Below are 19299 nucleotides of genomic sequence, written 5' to 3' on the forward strand. Positions count from 1 at the left end.
AGAGGAGTTCTCTCATGTCAGTCAGTGTGTTCATATTGCTCAGCATGACCACGGTGACTGACAGGAGAGGAGTTCTCTCTTGTCAGTCATTGTGTTCATGTTGTCAGCGTGAACACGCTGACTGATGGGAGAGTTCTCTCGTCAGTCAGTGTGGTCACGTTGCTCAGTGTGACCACGCTGACAGATGGGAGAGGAGTTCTCTCTTGTCAGTCAGTGTGTTCACGTTGCTCAGCAGGACCACGCTGATTGGCAGGAGAGGAGTTCTCTCTTGTCAGTCAGTGTGTTCATGTTGTCAGTGTGATCACTCTAACTGATGGGAGAGGAGTTCTCTCTTGTCAGTGTGTTAATGTTGCTCAGTGTGACCATGCTGACTGATGGGAGAGGAGTTCTCTCTTGTCAGTCATTGTGTTCACGTTGCTCAGCATGACCACGCTGACTGACAGGAGAGGAGTTCTCTCTTGTCAGTCAGTGTGTTTATGTTGTCAGCGTGATCACGCTGACTGATGGGAGAGGAGTCCTCTCTTGTCAGTGTGTTCACGTTGCTCAGCGTTACCACGCTAACTGATGGGAGAAGAGTTCTCTCTTGTCAGTCAGTGTGTTCACGTTGCTCAACATGACCACACTGACTGACAGGAGAGGAGTTCTCTCTTGTCAATCAGTGTGTTCATGTTGTCAGCGTGATCACACTGACTGATGGGAGAGGAGTTCTCTCTTGTCAGTCAGTGTGTTCATGTTGCTCAGCGTGACCACGCTGACTGACAGGAGAGGAGTTCTCTCTTGTCAATCAGTGTGTTCATGTTGTTAGCGTGATCACGCTGAATGATGGGAGAGGAGTTCTCTCTTGTCAGTCAGTGTGTTCATGTTGTCAGCGTGATCACGCTGACTGATGGGAGAGGAGTTCTCTCTTGTCAATCAGTGTGTTCACGTTGCTCAGTGTGACCACGCTGACAGATGGGAGAGGAGTTCTCTCTTGTCAGTCAGTGTGTTCACGTTGCTCAGCAGGACCACGCTGATTGGCAGGAGAGGAGTTCTCTCTTGTCAGTCAGTGTGTTCATGTTGCTCAGCGTGACAATGCTGACTGATGGGAGAGGAGTTCTCTCTTGTCAGTCATTGTGTTCACGTTGCTCAGCATGACCACGCTGACTGACAGGAGAGGAGTTCTCTCTTGTCAGTCAGTGTGTTCACGTTGCTCAGCGTTACCACGCTAACTGATGGGAGAGGAGTTCTCTCCTGTCAGTCAGTGTGTTCACGTTGCTCAGCATGAACACGCTGACTGATAGGAGAGTTGTCTCTTGTCAGTCAGTGTGTTCATGTTGTCAGCGTAATCACGCTGACTGATGGGAGAGGAGTTCTCTCTTATCAATCAGTATGTTCACTTTGCTCAGCATGACCACGCTGACTGATAGGAGAGGACTCCTCTCCTGTCAGTCAGTGTGTTCATGTTGTCAGCGTGATCACGCTAACTGATGGGAGAGGAGTTCTCTCTTGTGGGTCAGTGTGTTTATGTTGTCAGCGTGATCACACTGACTGATGGGAGAGGAGTTCTCTCTTGTCAGTCAGTGTGTTCATGTTGCTCAGCCTGACCACGCTGACTGATGGGAGAGGAGTTCTCTCTTGTCAGTCAGTGTGTTCACGTTGCTCAGCATGACCACACTGACTGACAGGAGAGGAGTTCTCTCTTGTCAATCAGTGTGTTCTTTTCAGCGTGATCACGCTGACTGATGGGAGAGGAGTTCTCTCTTGTCAATCAGTGTGTTCACGTTGCTCAGCGTGACCACGCTGACTGATGGGAGAGGAGTTCTCTCTTGTCAATCAGTGTGTTCTTGTTGTCAGCGTGGTCACGCTGACTGATGGGAGAGGAGTTCTCTCTTGTCAGTCAGTGTTTTCACGTTGCTCAGCGTGACCACAGTGACTGACAGGAGAGGACTCCTCTCCTGTCAGTCAGTGTGTTCATGTTGTCAGCGTGATCACGCTGACTGATGGGAGAGGAGTTCTCTCTTGTCAATCAGTGTGTTCATGTTGTCAGCGTGGTCACGCTGACTGATGGGAGAGGAGTTCTCTCATGTCAGTCAGTGTGTTCATATTGCTCAGCATGACCACGCTGACTGACAGGAGAGGAGTTCTCTCTTGTCAGTCATTGTGTTCATGTTGTCAGCGTGATCACGCTGACTGATGGGAGTGTTCTCTCGTCAGTCAGTGAGGTCACGTTGCTCAATGTGACCACGCTGACAGATGGGAGAGGAGTTCTCTCTTGTCAGTCAGTGTGTTCACGTTGCTCAGCAGGACCACGCTGATTGGCAGGAGAGGAGTTCTCTCTTGTCAGTCAGTGTGTTCATGTTGTCAGTGTGATCACTCTAACTGATGGGAGAGGAGTTCTCTCTTGTCAGTGTGTTAACGTTGCTCAGCGTGACCATGCTGACTGATGGGAGAGGAGTTCTCTCTTGTCAGTCATTGTGTTCACGTTGCTCAGCATGACCTCGCTGACTGACAGGAGAGGAGTTCTCTCTTGTCAATCAGTGTGTTCATGTTGTCAGCGTGATCACGCTGACTGATGGGAGAGGAGTTCTCTCTTGTCAGTCAGTGTGTTCATGTTGCTCAGCGTGACCACACTGACTGACAGGAGAGGAGTTCTCTCTTGTCAATCAGTGTGTTCATGTTGTCAGCATGATCACGCTGACTGATGGGAGAGGAGTTCTCTCTTGTCAGGCAGTGTGTTCATGTTGCTCAGCGTGACCACGCTGACTGACAGGAGAGGAGTTCTCTCTTGTCAATCAGTGTGTTCATGTTGCTCAGCGTGACCACACTGACTGACAGGAGAGGAGTTCTCTCTTGTCAATCAGTGTGTTCATGTTGTCAGCATGATCACGCTGACTGATGGGAGAGGAGTTCTCTCTTGTCAGGCAGTGTGTTCATGTTGCTCAGCGTGACCACGCTGACTGACAGGAGAGGAGTTCTCTCTTGTCAATCAGTGTGTTCTTTTCAGGGTGATCACGCTGAATGATGGGAGAGGAGTTCTCTCTTGTCAATCAGTGTGTTCACGTTGCTCAGCGTGACCACGCTGACTGATGGGAGAGGAGTTCTCTCTTGTCAGTCAGTGTGTTCACATTGCTCAACATGACCACACTGACTGACAGGAGAGGAGTTCTCTCTTGTCAATCAGTGTGTTCATGTTGTCAGCGTGGTCACGCTGACTGATGGGAGAGGAGTTCTCTCTTGTCAGTCAGTGTGTTCACGTTGCTCAGCATGACCACACTGACTGACAGGAGAGGAGTTCTCTCTTGTCAATCAGTGTGTTCTTTTCAGCGTGATCACGCTGACTGATGGGAGAGGAGTTCTCTCTTGTCAATCAGTGTGTTCACGTTGCTCAGCGTGACCACGCTGACTGATGGGAGAGAAGTTCTCTCTTGTCAATCAGTGTGTTCTTGTAGTCAGCGTGGTCACGCTGACTGATGGGAGAGGAGTTCTCTCTTGTCAGTCAGTATGTTCACGTTGCTCAGCGTGACCACGGTGACTGACAGGAGAGGACTTCTCTCCTGTCAGTCAGTGTGTTCATGTTGTCAGCGTGATCACGCTGAAGGATGGGAGAGGAGTTCTCTCTTGTCAATCAGTGTGTTCATGTTGTCAGCGTGGTCACGCTGACTGATGGGAGAGGAGTTCTCTCATGTCAGTCAGTGTGTTCATATTGCTCAGCATGACCACGCTGACTGACAGGAGAGGAGTTCTCTCTTGTCAGTCATTGTGTTCATGTTGTCAGCGTGATCACGCTGACTGATGGGAGTGTTCTCTCGTCAGTCAGTGTGGTCACGTTGCTCAATGTGACCACGCTGACAGATGGGAGAGGAGTTCTCTCTTGTCAGTCAGTGTGTTCACGTTGCTCAGCAGGACCACGCTGATTGGCAGGAGAGGAGTTCTCTCTTGTCAGTCAGTGTGTTCATGTTGTCAGTGTGATCACTCTAACTGATGGGAGAGGAGTTCTCTCTTGTCAGTGTGTTAACGTTGCTCAGCGTGACCATGCTGACTGATGGGAGAGGAGTTCTCTCTTGTCAGTCATTGTGTTCACGTTGCTCAGCATGACCACGCTGACTGACAGGAGAGGAGTTCTCTCTTGTCAATCAGTGTGTTCATGTTGTCAGCGTGATCACGCTGACTGATGGGAGAGGAGTTCTCTCTTGTCAGTCAGTGTGTTCATGTTGCTCAGCGTGACCACACTGACTGACAGGAGAGGAGTTCTCTCTTGTCAATCAGTGTGTTCATGTTGTCAGCATGATCACGCTGACTGATGGGAGAGGAGTTCTCTCTTGTCAGGCAGTGTGTTCATGTTGCTCAGCGTGACCACGCTGACTGACAGGAGAGGAGTTCTCTCTTGTCAATCAGTGTGTTCTTTTCAGCGTGATCACGCTGACTGATGGGAGAGGAGTTCTCTCTTGTCAATCAGTGTGTTCACGTTGCTCAGCGTGACCACGCTGACTGATGGGAGAGGAGTTCTCTCTTGTCAGTCAGTGTGTTCACATTGCTCAACATGACCACACTGACTGACAGGAGAGGAGTTCTCTCTTGTCAATCAGTGTGTTCATGTTGTCAGCGTGGTCACGCTGACTGATGGGAGAGGAGTTCTCTCTTGTCAGTCAGTGTGTTCACGTTGCTCAGCATGACCACACTGACTGACAGGAGAGGAGTTCTCTCTTGTCAATCAGTGTGTTCTTTTCAGCGTGATCACGCTGACTGATGGGAGAGGAGTTCTCTCTTGTCAATCAGTGTGTTCACGTTGCTCAGCGTGACCACGCTGACTGATGGGAGAGAAGTTCTCTCTTGTCAATCAGTGTGTTCTTGTAGTCAGCGTGGTCACGCTGACTGATGGGAGAGGAGTTCTCTCTTGTCAGTCAGTATGTTCACGTTGCTCAGCGTGACCACGGTGACTGACAGGAGAGGACTCCTCTCCTGTCAGTCAGTGTGTTCATGTTGTCAGCGTGATCACGCTGAAGGATGGGAGAGGAGTTCTCTCTTGTCAATCAGTGTGTTCATGTTGTCAGCGTGGTCACGCTGACTGATGGGAGAGGAGTTCTCTCATGTCAGTCAGTGTGTTCACGTTGCTCAGCGTGACCACGCTGACTGATGGGAGAGGAGTTCTCTCTTGTCAATCAGTGTGTTCTTGTTGTCAGCGTGGTCACGCTGACTGATGGGAGAGGAGTTCTCTCTTGTCAGTCAGTGTTTTCACGTTGCTCAGCGTGACCACAGTGACTGACAGGAGAGGACTCCTCTCCTGTCAGTCAGTGTGTTCATGTTGTCAGCGTGATCACGCTGACTGATGGGAGAGGAGTTCTCTCTTGTCAATCAGTGTGTTCATGTTGGCAGCGTGGTCACGCTGACTGATGGGAGAGGAGTTCTCTCATGTCAGTCAGTGTGTTCATATTGCTCAGCATGACCACGCTGACTGACAGGAGAGGAGTTCTCTCTTGTCAGTCATTGTGTTCATGTTGTCAGCGTGATCACGCTGACTGATGGGAGTGTTCTCTCGTCAGTCAGTGAGGTCACGTTGCTCAATGTGACCACGCTGACAGATGGGAGAGGAGTTCTCTCTTGTCAGTCAGTGTGTTCACGTTGCTCAGCAGGACCACGCTGATTGGCAGGAGAGGAGTTCTCTCTTGTCAGTCAGTGTGTTCATGTTGTCAGTGTGATCACTCTAACTGATGGGAGAGGAGTTCTCTCTTGTCAGTGTGTTAACGTTGCTCAGCGTGACCATGCTGACTGATGGGAGAGGAGTTCTCTCTTGTCAGTCATTGTGTTCACGTTGCTCAGCATGACCTCGCTGACTGACAGGAGAGGAGTTCTCTCTTGTCAATCAGTGTGTTCATGTTGTCAGCGTGATCACGCTGACTGATGGGAGAGGAGTTCTCTCTTGTCAGTCAGTGTGTTCATGTTGCTCAGCGTGACCACACTGACTGACAGGAGAGGAGTTCTCTCTTGTCAATCAGTGTGTTCATGTTGTCAGCATGATCACGCTGACTGATGGGAGAGGAGTTCTCTCTTGTCAGTCAGTGTGTTCATGTTGCTCAGCGTGACCACGCTGACTGACAGGAGAGGAGTTCTCTCTTGTCAATCAGTGTGTTCTTTTCAGCGTGATCACGCTGAATGATGGGAGAGGAGTTCTCTCTTGTCAATCAGTGTGTTCACGTTGCTCAGCGTGACCACGCTGACTGATGGGAGAGGAGTTCTCTCTTGTCAGTCAGTGTGTTCACATTGCTCAACATGACCACACTGACTGACAGGAGAGGAGTTCTCTCTTGTCAATCAGTGTGTTCATGTTGTCAGCGTGGTCACGCTGACTGATGGGAGAGGAGTTCTCTCTTGTCAGTCAGTGTGTTCACGTTGCTCAGCATGACCACACTGACTGACAGGAGAGGAGTTCTCTCTTGTCAATCAGTGTGTTCTTTTCAGCGTGATCACGCTGACTGATGGGAGAGGAGTTCTCTCTTGTCAATCAGTGTGTTCACGTTGCTCAGCGTGACCACGCTGACTGATGGGAGAGAAGTTCTCTCTTGTCAATCAGTGTGTTCTTGTAGTCAGCGTGGTCACGCTGACTGATGGGAGAGGAGTTCTCTCTTGTCAGTCAGTATGTTCACGTTGCTCAGCGTGACCACGGTGACTGACAGGAGAGGACTTCTCTCCTGTCAGTCAGTGTGTTCATGTTGTCAGCGTGATCACGCTGAAGGATGGGAGAGGAGTTCTCTCTTGTCAATCAGTGTGTTCATGTTGTCAGCGTGGTCACGCTGACTGATGGGAGAGGAGTTCTCTCATGTCAGTCAGTGTGTTCATATTGCTCAGCATGACCACGCTGACTGACAGGAGAGGAGTTCTCTCTTGTCAGTCATTGTGTTCATGTTGTCAGCGTGATCACGCTGACTGATGGGAGTGTTCTCTCGTCAGTCAGTGTGGTCACGTTGCTCAATGTGACCACGCTGACAGATGGGAGAGGAGTTCTCTCTTGTCAGTCAGTGTGTTCACGTTGCTCAGCAGGACCACGCTGATTGGCAGGAGAGGAGTTCTCTCTTGTCAGTCAGTGTGTTCATGTTGTCAGTGTGATCACTCTAACTGATGGGAGAGGAGTTCTCTCTTGTCAGTGTGTTAACGTTGCTCAGCGTGACCATGCTGACTGATGGGAGAGGAGTTCTCTCTTGTCAGTCATTGTGTTCACGTTGCTCAGCATGACCACGCTGACTGACAGGAGAGGAGTTCTCTCTTGTCAATCAGTGTGTTCATGTTGTCAGCGTGATCACGCTGACTGATGGGAGAGGAGTTCTCTCTTGTCAGTCAGTGTGTTCATGTTGCTCAGCGTGACCACACTGACTGACAGGAGAGGAGTTCTCTCTTGTCAATCAGTGTGTTCATGTTGTCAGTATGATCACGCTGACTGATGGGAGAGGAGTTCTCTCTTGTCAGGCAGTGTGTTCATGTTGCTGGTCGTGACCACGCTGACTGACAGGAGAGGAGTTCTCTCTTGTCAATCAGTGTGTTCTTTTCAGCGTGATCACGCTGACTGATGGGAGAGGAGTTCTCTCTTGTCAATCAGTGTGTTCACGTTGCTCAGCGTGACCACGCTGACTGATGGGAGAGGAGTTCTCTCTTGTCAGTCAGTGTGTTCACATTGCTCAACATGACCACACTGACTGACAGGAGAGGAGTTCTCTCTTGTCAATCAGTGTGTTCATGTTGTCAGCGTGGTCACGCTGACTGATGGGAGAGGAGTTCTCTCTTGTCAGTCAGTGTGTTCACGTTGCTCAGCATGACCACACTGACTGACAGGAGAGGAGTTCTCTCTTGTCAATCAGTGTGTTCTTTTCAGCGTGATCACGCTGACTGATGGGAGAGGAGTTCTCTCTTGTCAATCAGTGTGTTCACGTTGCTCAGCGTGACCACGCTGACTGATGGGAGAGAAGTTCTCTCTTGTCAATCAGTGTGTTCTTGTAGTCAGCGTGGTCACGCTGACTGATGGGAGAGGAGTTCTCTCTTGTCAGTCAGTATGTTCACGTTGCTCAGCGTGACCACGGTGACTGACAGGAGAGGACTCCTCTCCTGTCAGTCAGTGTGTTCATGTTGTCAGCGTGATCACGCTGAAGGATGGGAGAGGAGTTCTCTCTTGTCAATCAGTGTGTTCATGTTGTCAGCGTGGTCACGCTGACTGATGGGAGAGGAGTTCTCTCATGTCAGTCAGTGTGTTCATATTGCTCAGCATGACCACGCTGACTGACAGGAGAGGAGTTCTCTCTTGTCAGTCATTGTCTTCATGTTGTCAGTGTGATCACGCTGACTGATGGGAGAGGAGTTCTCTCTTGTCAGTCAGTGTGTTCACGTTGCTCAGCAGGACCACGCTGATTGGCAGGAGAGGAGTTCTCTCTTGTCAGTCAGTGTGTTCATGTTGTCAGTGTGATCACTCTAACTGATGGGAGAGGAGTTCTCTCTTGTCAGTGTGTTAACGTTGCTCAGCGTGACCATGCTGACTGATGGGAGAGCAGTTCTCTCTTGTCAGTCATTGTGTTCACGTTGCTCAGCATGACCACGCTGACTGACAGGAGAGGAGTTCTCTCTTGTCAGTCAGTGTGTTCATGTTGTCAGCGTGATCACGCTGACTGATGGGAGAGGAGTTCTCTCTTATCAGTCAGTGTGTTCATGTTGTTCAGCGTGACCACGCTGACTGACAGGAGAGGAGTTCTCTCTTGTCAATCAGTGTGGTCTTTTCAGTGTGATCACGCTGACTGATGGGAGAGGAGTTCTCTCTTGTCAATCAGTGTGTTCACGTTGCTCAGCGTAACCACGCTGACTGATGGGAGAGGAGTTCTCTCTTGTCAGTCAGTGTGTTCACAGTGCTCAACACGACCACACTGACTGACAGGAGAGGAGTTCTCTCTTGTCAATCAGTGTGTTCATGTTGTCAGCGTGGTCACGCTGACTGATGGGAGAGGAGTTCTCTCTTGTCAGTCAGTGTGTTCACGTTGCTCAGCGTGACCACGCTAACTGATGGGAGAGGAGTTCTCTCTTGTCAGTCAGTGTGTTCACGTTTCTCAGCATGATCACGCTGACTGACAGGAGAGGAGTTGTCTCTTGTCTGTCAGTTTGTTCATGTTGTCAGCGTAATCACGCTGACTGATGGGAGAGGAGTCCTCTCTTGTCAGTCAGTGTGTTCACGTTGCTCAGCGTGACCACGCTAACTGACGGGAGAGGACTCCTCTCCTGTCAACCAGTGCGTTCATGTTGTCAGCGTGATCACGCTGAACGATGGGAGAGGAGTTCTCTCTTGTCTGTCAGTGTGTTCATGTTGTCAGCGTAATCACGCTGACTGACGGGAGAGGAGTTCTCTCTTGTCAATCAGTGTGTTCACGTTGCTCAGCGTGACCACGCTGACTGATGGGAGAGGAGTTCTCTCTTCAGGCAGTGTGTTCGCGTTGCTCAGCATGACCACGCTGACTGATAGGAGAGGACTCCTCTCCTGTCAGCCAGTGTGTTCATGTTGTCAGCGTGATCACACTGAACGATGGGAGAGGAGTTCTCTCTTGTCAGGCAGCATGTCTATGTGTCGGCTCCGTGGATGCTTTTTACGGGTGCATGGAGGTAAGGTAAGTGTTTTTATTTTAAATTAAAAGTGTATATGTGTATTTAAATTAAATTAGTATGTATGTGTGTATGTATGAATGCATGCGTGCATGTTGGTGTTTGTGTCAATGCTGTGTTTGGTTTTTTGTATACATGCATGTATGGAGTTGTGTAAGTGGTGGATGAATGCATGGGTCAAAGTGTTTTTTGTGAGTGTGTGTTCAGCATCATGCCTAAATGTAGCCGCCCTGGGGGCAACTTCATTAAGGGGTGGGTCCATGGCATCAGAGGTGCACCTAGGCTAAAATGTCAGGGGGGAAAGGGGACTAACACTTCAAATGTTGGGAGAGGCGCTGACGTCAGAGGCTGTGAGGAAGGGGCAACCTTCCTTGTGTGGGGGCGCCTAACATTTTTCCACATTTCGAATGAGACTATTCTGGCGAAGCTTCAATGTTACAAGCAGCTACCTCTTGCCTTCATTTCTGAAACGTCACACTTAGGGACTGCTGTGAGAATGAGATGTCTCATGTCACCACTTACCTTCTAATTACTCCCCTAGCATGCAAGTGCTAACCCCACATCACGATTTCAATTACCTAAAAATGTATGGATATGAATGCAGGTGCTAACAGTGAAATGACTTCTCATGGCCGTGCAATTCCCTATGGCAATTCTCACCCAGTTCCTGCCCTCCCCACTCAAAACACCTCCTCACTGGAACTCTTTGAGCTAGCTTTAAACATGCCTTGCCATCAAACTTTGCCCTCAATGTGCCTGCAAGTGTTCCTCAAAGGAGTCTTCTGAGAGTTCATGACTTCATTGGAGTTGTAAACACGCAACTGGTGTAATAAAAATGTCTTAATCAGGTCTGCCTTTGGCCACTCAATTTAAAAACACCCCGCGTGTCTTTCGCTGAAGTTCTTTTAAAAAAAAGCATTGGCAAAGCCAACAGTTTTGGCTTGTGTATAAGTATTAGGCATTTACCAGGCACTGCTTTTAGATGCTCAGGTACTTAAACCATTTTGCACTGGCACTATCAATGGCCAGCTAATACCAATACAGAAGTGCCTTTCCCATGCCTACACGAATGCCCAAACTGTTAGCATTACCAGTGCTCTTTTTGCTTTACCCTTGATGCACAGGACTATGCATCAAGGTTAAAGCAAACATACTACTTGGCTAAATTGGCCCACATTGAATGAAGGCCAATCTAGCCAGTAATAAAACTTATGGTGCACAGTCAGCCTGGATATACTTTCTGTGGCATGGCATTTTTACTGGCTGGTATTCCATACATGGTAATAATGGCATGATGCAGCCTGCATCGACATAATTAGAACAACCAGCATGAATATATTTTTATACTAGCATATCTCGCGTGGAAAGGCGGCATGAAATGTATTGGAAAATGTTCCTATGCACAATGTGTGATTTGCAAATATTGGGGTTTTCCATGTGCTTCCATACAAAACCAATTGCAAATTGTATGAATTTCTACCCAATTTTGCAAAGAAACGCTCTAAAATGCATACTTTTAACCCAATGTTTCAAACATTTTCTTGGGAATGAGAACCCCCCTCAAGCAACCCTTGTTTGGTTTGGGCTCACTCACTGTGCTCTGTTGATCCTGCCTAATTGGCACAAACATTTAAGCCTCTTAAGTTCAGAAATGTACCAGCCTCCACTCTACATCATTTGTCACTGTGTATGATGTGTGTTTTAATGCACATACGGGGCGGGGTGCTCATTAATGATATGATATGGCATTTATAATGTGCCCGTACACAAGTGTTTGAAGGCGCGACAAGGCAAGGAGGGAGAAACAAAAGAGTAGGACAAAACACAGATCTTACTAGGCCTTGTGTCATTCAGATCGCGCAAGAACAGTTAAGGGGGGAGGGGAGAAGTGCCGACGGTGGGGCAGGATGCAGAAGTGCAGTAACAAAGGAGAAATAAGAGTGCAGCCAACGGGTGGCAAGTGTGGGTACTCATAAGTGCAGTCAACGGGTGGAGAATAAGAGCAAGAGCGGGGACTGTAGGGTTACAGATACAGACCACAAGTGCAGGGGAGCCAAGAGACATTGTGGGATTGCAACAGGACAGGCAGGGACCTGGGCCCGCATTCAGAGCTTGACCAGATGACCAGTGCATGGATCAGGCAGGTGATCAGCAAGGGAGAGGAAGAGAGAAGGCAGAAGCAAAGAGACAGGTCTTGAGGTGCTTCCGGAACCAGAGATGGCTCTCCTCAAGTTTCAACGAGGCCGGGAGGCTATTTGCAGGGGGAGGCCCCAGCCAGTCCATGTTAACGCTGGCTGATGGGAGAGGAGTTCTCTCTTATCAATCAGTATGTTCACTTTGCTCAGCATGACCACGCTGACTGATAGGAGACGACTCCTCTCCTGTCAGTCAGTGTGTTCATGTTGTCAGCGTGATCACGCTAACTGATGGGAGAGGAGTTCTCTCTTGTCAGGCAGTGTGTTCATGTTGCTCAGCGTGACCACGCTGACTGACAGGAGAGGAGTTCTCTCTTGTCAATCAGTGTGTTCTTTTCAGCGTGATCACGCTGACTGATGGGAGAGGAGTTCTCTCTTGTCAATCAGTGTGTTCACGTTGCTCAGCGTGACCACGCTGACTGATGGGAGAGGAGTTCTCTCTTGTCAGTCAGTGTGTTCACATTGCTCAACATGACCACACTGACTGACAGGAGAGGAGTTCTCTCTTGTCAATCAGTGTGTTCATGTTGTCAGCGTGGTCACGCTGACTGATGGGAGAGGAGTTCTCTCTTGTCAGTCAGTGTGTTCACGTTGCTCAGCATGACCACACTGACTGACAGGAGAGGAGTTCTCTCTTGTCAATCAGTGTGTTCTTTTCAGCGTGATCACGCTGACTGATGGGAGAGGAGTTCTCTCTTGTCAATCAGTGTGTTCACGCTGCTCAGCGTGACCACGCTGACTGATGGGAGAGAAGTTCTCTCTTGTCAATCAGTGTGTTCTTGTAGTCAGCGTGGTCACGCTGACTGATGGGAGAGGAGTTCTCTCTTGTCAGTCAGTATGTTCACGTTGCTCAGCGTGACCACGGTGACTGACAGGAGAGGACTTCTCTCCTGTCAGTCAGTGTGTTCATGTTGTCAGCGTGATCACGCTGAAGGATGGGAGAGGAGTTCTCTCTTGTCAATCAGTGTGTTCATGTTGTCAGCGTGGTCACGCTGACTGATGGGAGAGGAGTTCTCTCATGTCAGTCAGTGTGTTCATATTGCTCAGCATGACCACGCTGACTGACAGGAGAGGAGTTCTCTCTTGTCAGTCATTGTGTTCATGTTGTCAGCGTGATCACGCTGACTGATGGGAGTGTTCTCTCGTCAGTCAGTGTGGTCACGTTGCTCAATGTGACCACGCTGACAGATGGGAGAGGAGTTCTCTCTTGTCAGTCAGTGTGTTCACGTTGCTCAGCAGGACCACGCTGATTGGCAGGAGAGGAGTTCTCTCTTGTCAGTCAGTGTGTTCATGTTGTCAGTGTGATCACTCTAACTGATGGGAGAGGAGTTCTCTCTTGTCAGTGTGTTAACGTTGCTCAGCGTGACCATGCTGACTGATGGGAGAGGAGTTCTCTCTTGTCAGTCATTGTGTTCACGTTGCTCAGCATGACCACGCTGACTGACAGGAGAGGAGTTCTCTCTTGTCAATCAGTGTGTTCATGTTGTCAGCGTGATCACGCTGACTGATGGGAGAGGAGTTCTCTCTTGTCAGTCAGTGTGTTCATGTTGCTCAGCGTGACCACACTGACTGACAGGAGAGGAGTTCTCTCTTGTCAATCAGTGTGTTCATGTTGTCAGCATGATCACGCTGACTGATGGGAGAGGAGTTCTCTCTTGTCAGGCAGTGTGTTCATGTTGCTCAGCGTGACCACGCTGACTGACAGGAGAGGAGTTCTCTCTTGTCAATCAGTGTGTTCTTTTCAGCGTGATCACGCTGACTGATGGGAGAGGAGTTCTCTCTTGTCAATCAGTGTGTTCACGTTGCTCAGCGTGACCACGCTGACTGATGGGAGAGGAGTTCTCTCTTGTCAGTCAGTGTGTTCACATTGCTCAACATGACCACACTGACTGACAGGAGAGGAGTTCTCTCTTGTCAATCAGTGTGTTCATGTTGTCAGCGTGGTCACGCTGACTGATGGGAGAGGAGTTCTCTCTTGTCAGTCAGTGTGTTCACGTTGCTCAGCATGACCACACTGACTGACAGGAGAGGAGTTCTCTCTTGTCAATCAGTGTGTTCTTTTCAGCGTGATCACGCTGACTGATGGGAGAGGAGTTCTCTCTTGTCAATCAGTGTGTTCACGCTGCTCAGCGTGACCACGCTGACTGATGGGAGAGAAGTTCTCTCTTGTCAATCAGTGTGTTCTTGTAGTCAGCGTGGTCACGCTGACTGATGGGAGAGGAGTTCTCTCTTGTCAGTCAGTATGTTCACGTTGCTCAGCGTGACCACGGTGACTGACAGGAGAGGACTTCTCTCCTGTCAGTCAGTGTGTTCATGTTGTCAGCGTGATCACGCTGAAGGATGGGAGAGGAGTTCTCTCTTGTCAATCAGTGTGTTCATGTTGTCAGCGTGGTCACGCTGACTGATGGGAGAGGAGTTCTCTCATGTCAGTCAGTGTGTTCATATTGCTCAGCATGACCACGCTGACTGACAGGAGAGGAGTTCTCTCTTGTCAGTCATTGTGTTCATGTTGTCAGCGTGATCACGCTGACTGATGGGAGTGTTCTCTCGTCAGTCAGTGTGGTCACGTTGCTCAATGTGACCACGCTGACAGATGGGAGAGGAGTTCTCTCTTGTCAGTCAGTGTGTTCACGTTGCTCAGCAGGACCACGCTGATTGGCAGGAGAGGAGTTCTCTCTTGTCAGTCAGTGTGTTCATGTTGTCAGTGTGATCACTCTAACTGATGGGAGAGGAGTTCTCTCTTGTCAGTGTGTTAACGTTGCTCAGCGTGACCATGCTGACTGATGGGAGAGGAGTTCTCTCTTGTCAGTCATTGTGTTCACGTTGCTCAGCATGACCACGCTGACTGACAGGAGAGGAGTTCTCTCTTGTCAATCAGTGTGTTCATGTTGTCAGCGTGATCACGCTGACTGATGGGAGAGGAGTTCTCTCTTGTCAGTCAGTGTGTTCATGTTGCTCAGCGTGACCACACTGACTGACAGGAGAGGAGTTCTCTCTTGTCAATCAGTGTGTTCATGTTGTCAGCATGATCACGCTGACTGATGGGAGAGGAGTTCTCTCTTGTCAGGCAGTGTGTTCATGTTGCTCAGCGTGACCACGCTGACTGACAGGAGAGGAGTTCTCTCTTGTCAATCAGTGTGTTCTTTTCAGCGTGATCACGCTGACTGATGGGAGAGGAGTTCTCTCTTGTCAATCAGTGTGTTCACGTTGCTCAGCGTGACCACGCTGACTGATGGGAGAGGAGTTCTCTCTTGTCAGTCAGTGTGTTCACATTGCTCAACATGACCACACTGACTGACAGGAGAGGAGTTCTCTCTTGTCAATCAGTGTGTTCATGTTGTCAGCGTGGTCACGCTGACTGATGGGAGAGGAGTTCTCTCTTGTCAGTCAGTGTGTTCACGTTGCTCAGCATGACCACACTGACTGACAGGAGAGGAGTTCTCTCTTGTCAATCAGTGTGTTCTTTTCAGCGTGATCACGCTGACTGATGGGAGAGGAGTTCTCTCTTGTCAATCAGTGTGTTCACGTTGCTCAGCGTGACCACGCTGACTGATGGGAGAGAAGTTCTCTCTTGTCAATCAGTGTGTTCTTGTAGTCAGCGTGGTCACGCTGACTGATGGGAGAGGAGTTCTCTCTTGTCAGTCAGTATGTTCACGTTGCTCAGCGTGACCACGGTGACTGACAGGAGAGGACTCCTCTCCTGTCAGTCAGTGTGTTCATGTTGTCAGCGTGATCACGCTGAAGGATGGGAGAGGAGTTCTCTCTTGTCAATCAGTGTGTTCATGTTGTCAGCGTGGTCACGCTGACTGATGGGAGAGGAGTTCTCTCATGTCAGTCAGTGTGTTCATATTGCTCAGCATGACAACGCTGACTGACAGGAGAGGAGTTCTCTCTTGTCAGTCATTGTCTTCATGTTGTCAGTGTGATCACGCTGACTGATGGGAGAGGAGTTCTCTCTTGTCAGTCAGTGTGTTCACGTTGCTCAGCAGGACCACGCTGATTGGCAGGAGAGGAGTTCTCTCTTGTCAGTCAGTGTGTTCATGTTGTCAGTGTGATCACTCTAACTGATGGGAGAGGAGTTCTCTCTTGTCAGTGTGTTAACGTTGCTCAGCGTGACCATGCTGACTGATGGGAGAGCAGTTCTCTCTTGTCAGTCATTGTGTTCACGTTGCTCAGCATGACCACGCTGACTGACAGGAGAGGAGTTCTCTCTTGTCAGTCAGTGTGTTCATGTTGTCAGCGTGATCACGCTGACTGATGGGAGAGGAGTTCTCTCTTATCAGTCAGTGTGTTCATGTTGCTCAGCGTGACCACGCTGACTGACAGGAGAGGAGTTCTCTCTTATCAATCAGTGTGTTCTTTTCAGTGTGATCACGCTGACTGATGGGAGAGGAGTTCTCTCTTGTCAATCAGTGTGTTCACGTTGCTCAGCGTAACCACGCTGACTGATGGGAGAGGAGTTCTCTCTTGTCAGTCAGTGTGTTCACAGTGCTCAACACGACCACACTGACTGACAGGAGAGGAGTTCTCTCTTGTCAATCAGTGTGTTCATGTTGTCAGCGTGGTCACGCTGACTGATGGGAGAGGAGTTCTCTCTTGTCAGTCAGTGTGTTCACGTTGCTCAGCGTGACCACGCTAACTGATGGGAGAGAAGTTCTCTCTTGTCAGTCAGTGTGTTCACGTTTCTCAGCATGATCACGCTGACTGACAGGAGAGGAGTTGTCTCTTGTCTGTCAGTGTGTTCATGTTGTCAGCGTAATCACGCTGACTGATGGGAGAGGAGTCCTCTCTTGTCAGTCAGTGTGTTCACGTTGCTCAGCGTGACCACGCTAACTGACGGGAGAGGCCTCCTCTCCTGTCAACCAGTGCGTTCATGTTATCAGCGTGATCACGCTGAACGATGGGAGAGGAGTTCTCTCTTGTCTGTCAGTGTGTTCATGTTGTCAGCGTAATCACGCTGACTGACGGGAGAGGAGTTCTCTCTTGTCAATCAGTGTGTTCACGTTGCTCAGCGTGACCACGCTGACTGATGGGAGAGGAGTTCTCTCTTCAGGCAGTGTGTTCGCGTTGCTCAGCATGACCACGCTGACTGATAGGAGAGGACTCCTCTCCTGTCAGCCAGTGTGTTCATGTTGTCAGCGTGATCACACTGAACGATGGGAGAGGAGTTCTCTCTTGTCAGGCAGCATGTCTATGTGTCGGCTCCGTGGATGCTTTTTACGGGTGCATGGAGGTAAGGTAAGTGTTTTTATTTTAAATTAAAAGTGTATATGTGTATTTAAATTAAATTAGTATGTATGTGTGTATGTATGAATGCATGCGTGCATGTTGGTGTTTGTGTCAATGCTGTGTTTGGTTTTTTGTATACATGCATGTATGGAGTTGTGTAAGTGGTGGATGAATGCATGGGTCAAAGTGTTTTTTGTGAGTGTGTGTTCAGCATCATGCCTAAATGTAGCCGCCCTGGGGGCAACTTCATTAAGGGGTGGGTCCATGGCATCAGAGGTGCACCTAGGCTAAAATGTCAGGGGGAAAGGGGACTAACACTTCAAATGTTGGGAGAGGCGCTGACGTCAGAGGCTGTGAGGAAGGGGCAACCTTCCTTGTGTGGGGGCGCCTAACATTTTTCCACATTTCGAATGAGACTATTCTGGTGAAGCTTCAATGTTACAAGCAGCTACCTCTTGCCTTCATTTCTGAAACGTCACACTTAGGGACTGCTGTGAGAATGAGATGTCTCATGTCACCACTTACCTTCTAATTACTCCCCTAGCATGCAAGTGCTAACCCCACATCACGATTTCAATTACCTAAAAATGTATGGATATGAATGCAGGTGCTAACAGTGAAATGACTTCTCATGGCCGTGCAATTCCCTATGGCAATTCTCACCCAGTTCCTGCCCTCCCCACTCAAAACACCTCCTCACTGGAACTCTTTGAGCTAGCTTTAAACATGCCTTGCCATCAAACTTTGCCCTCAATGTGCCTGCAAGTGTTCCTCAAAGGAGTCTTCTGAGAGTTCATGACTTCATTGGAGTTGTAAACACGCAACTGGTGTAATAAAAATGTCTTAATCAGGTCTGCCTTTGGCCACTCAATTTAAAAACACCCCGCGTGTCTTTCGCTGAAGTTCTTTTAAAAAAAAGCATTGGCAAAGCCAACAGTTTTGGCTTGTGTATAAGTATTAGGCATTTACCAGGCACTGCTTTTAGATGCTCAGGTACTCAAACCATTTTGCACTGGCACTATCAATGGCCAGCTAATACCAATACAGAAGTGCCTTTCCCATGCCTATACGAATGCCCAAACTGTTAGCATTACCAGTGCTCTTTTTGCTTTACCCTTGATGCACAGGACTATGCATCAAGGTTAAAGCAAACATACTACTTGGCTAAATTGGCCCACATTGAATGAAGGCCAATCTAGCCAGTAATAAAACTTATGGTGCACAGTCAGCCTGGATATACTTTCTGTGGCATGGCATTTTTACTGGCTGGTATTCCATACATGGTAATAATGGCATGATGCAGCCTGCATCGACATAATTAGAACAACCAGCATGAATATATTTTTATACTAGCATATCTCGCGTGGAAAGGCGGCATGAAATGTATTGGAAAATGTTCCTATGCACAATGTGTGATTTGCAAATATTGGGGTTTTCCATGTGCTTCCATACAAAACCAATTGCAAATTGTATGAATTTCTACCCAATTTTGCAAAGAAAGTGCTCTAAAATGCATACTTTTAACCCAATGTTTCAAACATTTTCTTGGGAATGAGAACCCCCCTCAAGCAACCCTTGTTTGGTTTGGGCTCCCTCACTGTGCTCTGTTGATCCTGCCTAATTGGCACAAACATTTAAGCCTCTTAAATTCAGAAATGTACCAGCCTCCACTCTACATCATTTGTCACTGTGTATGATGTGTGTTTTAATGCACACACGGGGCGGGGTGCTCATTAATGATATGATATGGCATTTATAATGTGCCCGTACACAAGTGTTTGAAGGCGCGACAAGGCAAGGAGGGAGAAACAAAAGAGTAGGACAAAACACAGATCTTACTAGGCCTTGTGTCATTCAGATCGCGCAAGAACAGTTAAGGGGGGAGGGGAGAAGTGCCGACGGTGGGGCAGGATGCAGAAGTGCAGTAACAAAGGAGAAATAAAAGTGCAGCCAACGGGTGGCAAGTGTGGGTACTCATAAGTGCAGTCAACGAGTGGAGAATAAGAGCAAGAGCGGGGACTGTAGGGTTACAGATACAGACCACAAGTGCAGGGGAGCCAAGAGACAGTGTGGGATTGCAACAGGACAGGCAGGGACCTGGGCCCGCATTCAGAGCTTGACCAGATGACCAGTGCATGGATCAGGCAGGTGATCAGCAAGGGAGAGGAAGAGAGAAGGCAGAAGCAAAGAGACAGGTCTTGAGGTGCTTCCGGAACCAGAGATGGCTCTCCTCAAGTTTCAACGAGGCCGGGAGGCTATTTGCAGGGGGAGG

The sequence above is a fragment of the Ambystoma mexicanum genome, chromosome 4p (assembly GCF_040938575.1).
Source record: "Ambystoma mexicanum isolate Mex_15411 chromosome 4p, UKY_AmexF1_1, whole genome shotgun sequence".
NCBI lineage: Eukaryota > Metazoa > Chordata > Amphibia > Caudata > Ambystomatidae > Ambystoma > Ambystoma mexicanum.